Here is a 7,170-nt window from a genome sequence, read left to right as displayed (position 1 = left end):
CCGCCCACAGCAGGCGTGGCCTCCACCCATCACTCACTGAGAACAGGCATCAGTTAGTTACAGCATCAGGACCACAGCCCTGGGGATGGCTCCGCCCACAGTGGGCGGGGACTCTCAGCAGCCCCCTCTGGCTCAGCCCACCGTGGGCGTGGCCTTCCAGCAGCTCCTGGCCCCGCCCACAGCGGGCGTGGCCTCCACCCATCACTCACTGAGAACAGGCATCAGTTACAGCATCAGGACCACAGCCCTGGGGATGGCTCCGCCCACAGTGGGCGGGGACTCTCAGCAGCCCCCTCTGGCTCGGCCCACCGTGGGCGTGGTCTTCCAGCAGCTCCTGACCCCGCCCACAGCGGGCGTGGCCTCCACCCATCACTCACTGAGAACAGGCATCAGTTAGTTTACAGCATCAGGACCACAGCCCTGGGGATGGCTCCGCCCACAGTGGGCGGGGACTCTCAGCAGCCCCCTCTGGCTCGGCCCACCGTGGGCGTGGTCTTCCAGCAGCTCCTGACCCCGCCCACAGCGGGCGTGGCCTCCACCCATCACTCACTGAGAACAGGCATCAGTTAGTTACAGCATCAGGACCACAGCCCTGGGGATGGCTCCGCCCACAGTGGGCGGGGACTCCCATCCCCTCCCTGGCTCCGCCCGCAGAGGGCGTGGTTTTCCATCCCTCCCCTGGCCCCGCCCACAGCGGGCGTGGCCTCCATCCATCACTCACTGAGAAGATGCTGGGCATCAGTTAGACACAGCATCAGGACCACAGCCCTGGGGATGGCTCCGCCCACAGTGGGCGTGTGTGTGTGTGTGTGTCTATGTCTCTGTGTGTGTGTGTGTCTGTCTGTGTGTGTGTGTCTATGTCTGTGTCTGTGTGTGTCTGTGTGTGTGTGTGTGTCTGTGTGTGTGTGTGTCTGTGTGTGTCTGTCTGTGTGTGTGTGTCTGTGTGTGTGTGTGTGTGTCTGTGTGTGTGTCTGTGTGTGTGTGTGTCTGTGTGTGTCTGTGTCTGTGTGTGTCTGTGTCTGTGTGTGTGTGTCTGTGTGTGTGTGTGTGTATCTGTGTCTGTGTGTGTCTGTGTCTGTGTGTGTCTGTGTGTGTGTGTCTGTGTGTGTGTGTCTGTGTGTGTCTGTGTGTGTGTGTCTGTGTCTGTGTGTGTCTGTGTGTGTGTCTGTGTGTGTCTGTGTGCGTGCGTGTGTGTCTGTGTGTGTGTGTCTGTGTGTGTGTGTGTATCTGTGTCTGTGTGTGTCTGTGTCTGTGTGTGTCTGTGTGTGTGTGTCTGTGTGTGTGTGTCTGTGTCTGTGTGTGTGTGTGTCTGTGTGTGTCTGTGTGCGTGCGTGTGTGTGTGCGCGTGTGTGTGTCTGTGTGTGTGTGTCTGTGTGTGTGTGTGTGTCTGTGTGTGTGTGTCTGTGTGTGTCTGTGTGTCTGTGTCTGTGTGTGTGTGTCTGTGTGTGTGTGTCTGTGTCTGTGTGTGTGTGTCTGTGTGTGTGTGTGTGTGCGTGTCTGTGTGTGTCTGAGACCGGATGGGGGGATCCCGGCCTTGAACCCGTGGACCCGCCTCCCCCCCTCCCCCCACCGGAAACAAAATGAACAAATGAAATGAATGAAATTTTCACACAGAGAAAAAACAGACGATTTTTTTGGCCGATTTTGGGAAATTCCTTCCCGCGTTTTTATGGACCTTTGGGTGGGGGTCTGGGGTCACCTGGGGGTCGGGGGTTGGGGTCACTGGGGATCAGGGGTCACCTGGAGGTCAGGGGGTCACCTGGGGGTCATCAAGGGGTCGGGGGTCACCTGGGGGTCGGGGGTCACCGGGGGTTAGGGGTCAGGGGGTCATGTCTCAGGGGTCCCCCAGGGTCAGGGGGACACGTCTCAGGGGTCAACGGGGGTCAGGGGTCACCCGGAGGTCATCAGGGGTCCCCCAGGGTCAGGAGGTCATCCCGGGGTCACTCTGGGGTCAGGGGTCAGGGGTTCCCCGGGGTCACTCCGGGGTCAGGGGTCCCCCGGGGTCAGAGGTCAGGGGTCATTCGGGGGGTAGTAGACCATGGAGGGGTCGTAGTGGCCCAGGAGGGCGAACTCCCGCCCCTTCTGGTCCATCCTGGCCCCTTCGGCCAGGTCCATCCTGCCTCCTGGGGGGAGGACGGCAGGGCCTCTGAGTCCTCCCCATCCCCCTCTCTCCTCCCCATCCCCTCCTCACCCCTCTCTCTCCTCCCCATCCCCTCCTCACCCCTCTCTCTCCTCCCCCATCCCCTCCTTCCCCCTCTCTCCTCCCCATCCCCTCCTTCCCCCCTCTCTCCTCCCCATCCCCTCCTTCCCCCTCTCTCTCCTCCCCCATCCCCTCCTTCCCCCTCTCTCCTCCCTCATCCCCTCCTTCCCCCCTCTCTCCTCCCCATCCCCTCCTTCCCCCTCTCTCTCCTCCCCCATCCCCTCCTTCCCCCTCTCTCCTCCCCATCCCCTCCTTCCCCCTCTCTCTCCTCCCCATCCCCTCCTTCCCCCTCTCTCTCCTCCCCATCCCCTCCTTCCCTCTCTCTCTCCTCCCCCATCCCCTCCTTCCCCCTCTCTCCTCCCCATCCCCTCCTTCCCCCTCTCTCTCCTCCCCCATCCCCTCCTTCCCCCTCTCTCTCCTCCCCATCCCCTCCTCACCCCTCTCTCTCCTCCCCCATCCCCTCCTTCCCCCTCTCTCCTCCCCATCCCCTCCTTCCCCCTCTCTCTCCTCCCATCCCCTCCCTCACCCCTCTCTCTCCCTCCCCATCCCCTCCTTCCCCCTCTCTCCTCCCCATCCCCTCCTTCCCCCTCTCTCTCCCTCCCCATCCCCTCCCTCACCCCTCTCTCTCCCTCCCCATCCCCTCCTTCCCCCTCTCTCTCCTCCCATCCCCTCCTCACCCCTCTCTCTCCTCCCCATCCCCTCCTTCCCCCTCTCTCTCCTCCCCATCCCCTCCTCACCCCTCTCTCTCCTCCCTCATCCCCTCCAGGTCTCTCTGTCTCCCCCTTCTGTCCCATCCAGCTCTCTCTCTCTCTCTCTCTCTCTCTGTCCTCCTTCATCCCCTCCAGGCCTCTCTCTCACTCCTCCCTCATCCCCTCTAGGTCTCTCTCTCTCCCCATCCAGGTCACTCTCTCTCCTCCTGTCTCTTCCAGGTCCCTCTCTCTCCCCTCTGAGATTAGATAGATGATAGATAGATGATAGATAGATGATAGATAGATGATAGATAGATGATAGATAGATGATAGATAGATGATAGATAGATGATAGATAGATGATAGATAGATGATAGATAGATGATAGATAGATGATAGATGATAGATGATAGATAGATGATAGATAGATGATAGATGATAGATAGATGATAGATAGATGATAGATGATAGATAGATGATAGATAGATGATAGATAGATGATAGATAGATGATAGATGATAGATAGATGATAGATAGATGATAGATGATAGATAGATGATAGATAGATAGATAGATAGATGATAGATAGATGATAGATGATAGATGATAGATAGATGATAGATGATAGATAGATGATAGATGATAGATAGATGATAGATAGATGATAGATAGATGATAGATAGATGATAGATAGATGATAGATAGATGATAGATGATAGATAGATGATAGATAGATGATAGATAGATGATAGATAGATGATAGATGATAGATGATAGATAGATGATAGATAGATGATAGATAGATGATAGATAGATGATAGATAGATGATAGATAGATGATAGATGATAGATAGATGATAGATAGATGATAGATGATAGATAGATAGATGATAGATAGATGATAGATAGATGATAGATAGATGATAGATAGATGATAGCTGATAGATAGATGATAGATGATAGATAGATGATAGATAGATGATAGATAGATGATAGATAGATGATAGATAGATGATAGATGATAGATAGATGATAGATAGATGATAGATGATAGATAGATAGATGATAGATAGATGATAGATAGATGATAGATAGATGATAGATAGATGATAGATAGATGATAGATAGATGATAGATGATAGATAGATGATAGATAGATGATAGATGATAGATAGATGATAGATAGATGATAGATAGATGATAGATGATAGATAGATGATAGATGATAGATAGATGATAGATAGATGATAGATAGATGATAGATAGATGATAGATAGATAGATAGATGATAGATAGATGATAGATAGATAGATGATAGATGATAGATAGGTGATAGATGATAGATAGATGATAGATAGATGATAGATAGATGATAGATAGATGATAGATGATAGATAGATGATAGATAGATGATAGATAGATGATAGATAGATGATAGATAGATGATAGATAGATGATAGATAGATGATAGATGATAGATGATAGATGATAGATAGATGATAGATAGATGATAGATAGATGATAGATAGATGATAGATGATAGATGATAGATAGATGATAGATGATAGATAGATGATAGATGATAGATAGATGATAGATGATAGATAGATGATAGATAGATGATAGATGATAGATAGATGATAGACGATAGATAGATGATAGATAGATGATAGATAGATGTTAGATGATTGATAGATGATAGACAGACGATGGAAAAGCTGAAATACCCATCCACCTTGCTTGCCACAGAGATGGTTCTGCATGGGGAGGACGTGGTGGGCAGAAGCCACTGTAACGCCCTCAGCGTCCCCGCTCCCGCTTCCTCAGTCCTTCGCTGCGCCCGTGGCTGCTGGGATTGTAGTCTCGTCCGGGAGAGCCGCCCGTTTGAGGCAAGCGAGCCCGGGGAGGCCCCGAACTACAAGAACCATGATGCACGGCGGCGGGCAAGCCGGCCGCGGGGCGAGCAATCGTCCCTCGCCGCCGCCCCCGGGGACGCTGGGATTTGTAGTTCAAGCCCAGAGAGCCGCCCGTTTGAGGCAAGCGAGCCCGGGTAGTCCTTGAACTACAAGACCCATGAGGCCCCGCGGCTTCTTCCGCGCGGCGAGCATCCCTGGCGGAGGGGGCTCCTCGAGGAAGCGGTGCGGAGCGAGGTGAGGCTGAGGTGAGGAGGGGGAGCGGGGGCCCTTCCCCCACTCCGCAGACACCGCCCGGACTCGGGGTGACTGCGGGGGGGGGGGGTGAGAAGCCGCCATATCGCCCTCAGGGTCCCCGCTCTCGTTCCCTCAGTCGTTCCCTGCGCCGGGGGCTGCTGGGATTTGTAGTTCCCTCTCGGCGAGACGCCCGTTTGAGGCAAGCGAGCTCGGGGAGGCCCGGAACTACAAGAACCATGAAGCACCGCGGCGAGGCGCTAGGCCGCCGGGTGAGCAATGAATGGTACGTAGCTGCGCCCCGGGCTTCCTGGGATTTGTAGTTCAATCCCAGAGAGTCGCCCGTTTGAGGCAAGCGAACCCTGGGAGTCAGCGAACTACAAGACCCATGAATCGCCGCGGCTCCTCCCGCTTCTCCCGCGGAGCGAGCGTCCCTAGCGGAAAGAGGGGGCTCCGCGAGGAGGCGATGGGGAGCGGGGTGAGGAGGGGGATCGGGGGCCCTTCCCCCGCCGCACGGACACCGCCCGGACTCGGGGTGACTGCGGGGGAGAAGCAGCCATAACGCCCTCAGGATCCCCGCTCCCGTTACCTCAGTCCGTCGCTGCGCCCGGGGCTGCTGGGATTTGTAGTTCCCTCCCGGCGAGCCGCCCGTTTGAGGCAAGTAGGCCAGGGAAGGCCGCGAACTACAACACCCATGATGCAACGCGGCGGGCGCCCAGAGCTGCGGGGCAAGTAAGCGACCGTCGCCGCCCCTCGGGCATACTGGGATTTGTAGTTGACTTCGGGAGATCCGCCCGTTTTAGGCGAGCGAGCCCGGGGAGGCCCAAAACTACAAGACCCATAATGTCCCGCGGCTCCTCTGCTTCTCCCGCGGAGCGAGCATCCCTGGCGGTGGGAGGGGGCTCCGTGAGGAGGCGATGGGGAGCGGGGTGATGGGAGGGGGACCGGGGGCCCTTCCCCCGCCCCATGGACACCGCCCCGACTCAGGACGACTGCGGGGGAGAAGCCGCCATAACGCCCTCAGGATCCCCGCTCCCGTTTCCTCAGTCCTTCTCTGCGCCGGGGCCTGCTGGGATTTGTAGTTCGCTCCCGGCGAGCCACCCGTTTCAGGCAAGCGGGCCAGGGGAGGCTGCGAACTACATGGACCATGAGGCCGCGCGGCGGGCGCCCAGAGCCGCGGGGCCTGCAATCGTCCGTCGCCGCCTCTCGGCATTCTGGGATTTGTAGTTCATTTCGGAAGATCCGCCCGTTTGAGGCGAGCTAGCCCTGGGAGGCCACGAACTACAAGACCCATGATGCCCCGCGGCTCCTCCCGCCTCCCCCACCGGGCGAGCATCTCTCAAGGTGGTTGCTGGAGGGTTGGGGACCGGGGCTGCTCACCCTCACGCGGGTTCCTGGGATCTTGGGGGGTCCAGGGCTGTCCCCGCCCCCTTCGCTCCCCGGAGTCCGTTAGTTCGCATCCCGCACCGTTGCCATGGCAGCGGGGGAGGGGAACCCGCTCTTCAAATGTAAAATAAATGAATGAATGCATGCATGCATGAATGAATGCATGAATGAATGCATGCATGAATGCATGAATAAATATAATTAAAAAATAAAAAATAATAAAAAACAAAAACAGTAAAAAATTAACATTTTGTTTTATTTTATTTCATTTCATTTTTATCCATCCCTCTCTGCGCCTGAGAGAAACTTTTTTCTGTCCAGTCCTGTCCTGTCCCGCCCTGTCCCGTCCTGTCCAGTTCTGTCCTGTCCTGTCCTGCCCTGTCCTGTCCCGTCCCGTCCCGCCCTGTCGTCCTGTCCCGTTCTGTCCCGACCCGTCCTGTCGTCCTGTCCCGTCCTGTCCTGTCCTGTCGTCCTGTCCCGTCCTGTCCCGACCCGTCCCGTCCCGTCCTGTCCCGACCTGTCCTGCCCTGTCCTGTCCCGTCCCGTCCCGCCCTGTACAGTTCTGTCCTGTCCTGTCCTGCCCTGTCCTGCCCTGTCCTGCCCTGTCCTGCCCTGTCCTGTCCTGTCCTGTCCTGTCCTGCCCTGCCCTGTCCTGTCCTGCCCTGCCCTGTCCTGTCCCGTCCCGTCCTGTCCTTTATCCTGCTAAAGGTTTTAGGTCGGGAGGGGGCATTGCCTGGAGTTGTCAGAA

The 7,170-nt window shown here is 55.9% G+C and overlaps 1 long non-coding RNA gene across 1 annotated transcript; it reads left to right on the top strand.

The window, feature by feature from the left end:
• The first annotated feature begins 4,988 nt into the window (after window positions 1-4,988).
• On the top strand, window positions 4,989-6,607 carry LOC132650566 (uncharacterized). Its single transcript, XR_009588867.1, has 2 exons — window positions 4,989-5,768; window positions 6,024-6,607. It is a non-coding gene; the product is annotated as an uncharacterized LOC132650566 (long non-coding RNA).
• Window positions 6,608-7,170: the final 563 nt, after the last annotated feature.

Source organism: Meriones unguiculatus, assembly GCF_030254825.1.
Source record: "Meriones unguiculatus strain TT.TT164.6M chromosome 13 unlocalized genomic scaffold, Bangor_MerUng_6.1 Chr13_unordered_Contig_2907, whole genome shotgun sequence".
NCBI classification, from domain to species: domain Eukaryota; kingdom Metazoa; phylum Chordata; class Mammalia; order Rodentia; family Muridae; genus Meriones; species Meriones unguiculatus.
This window is presented reverse-complemented; position numbering and strand designations above follow the sequence as displayed.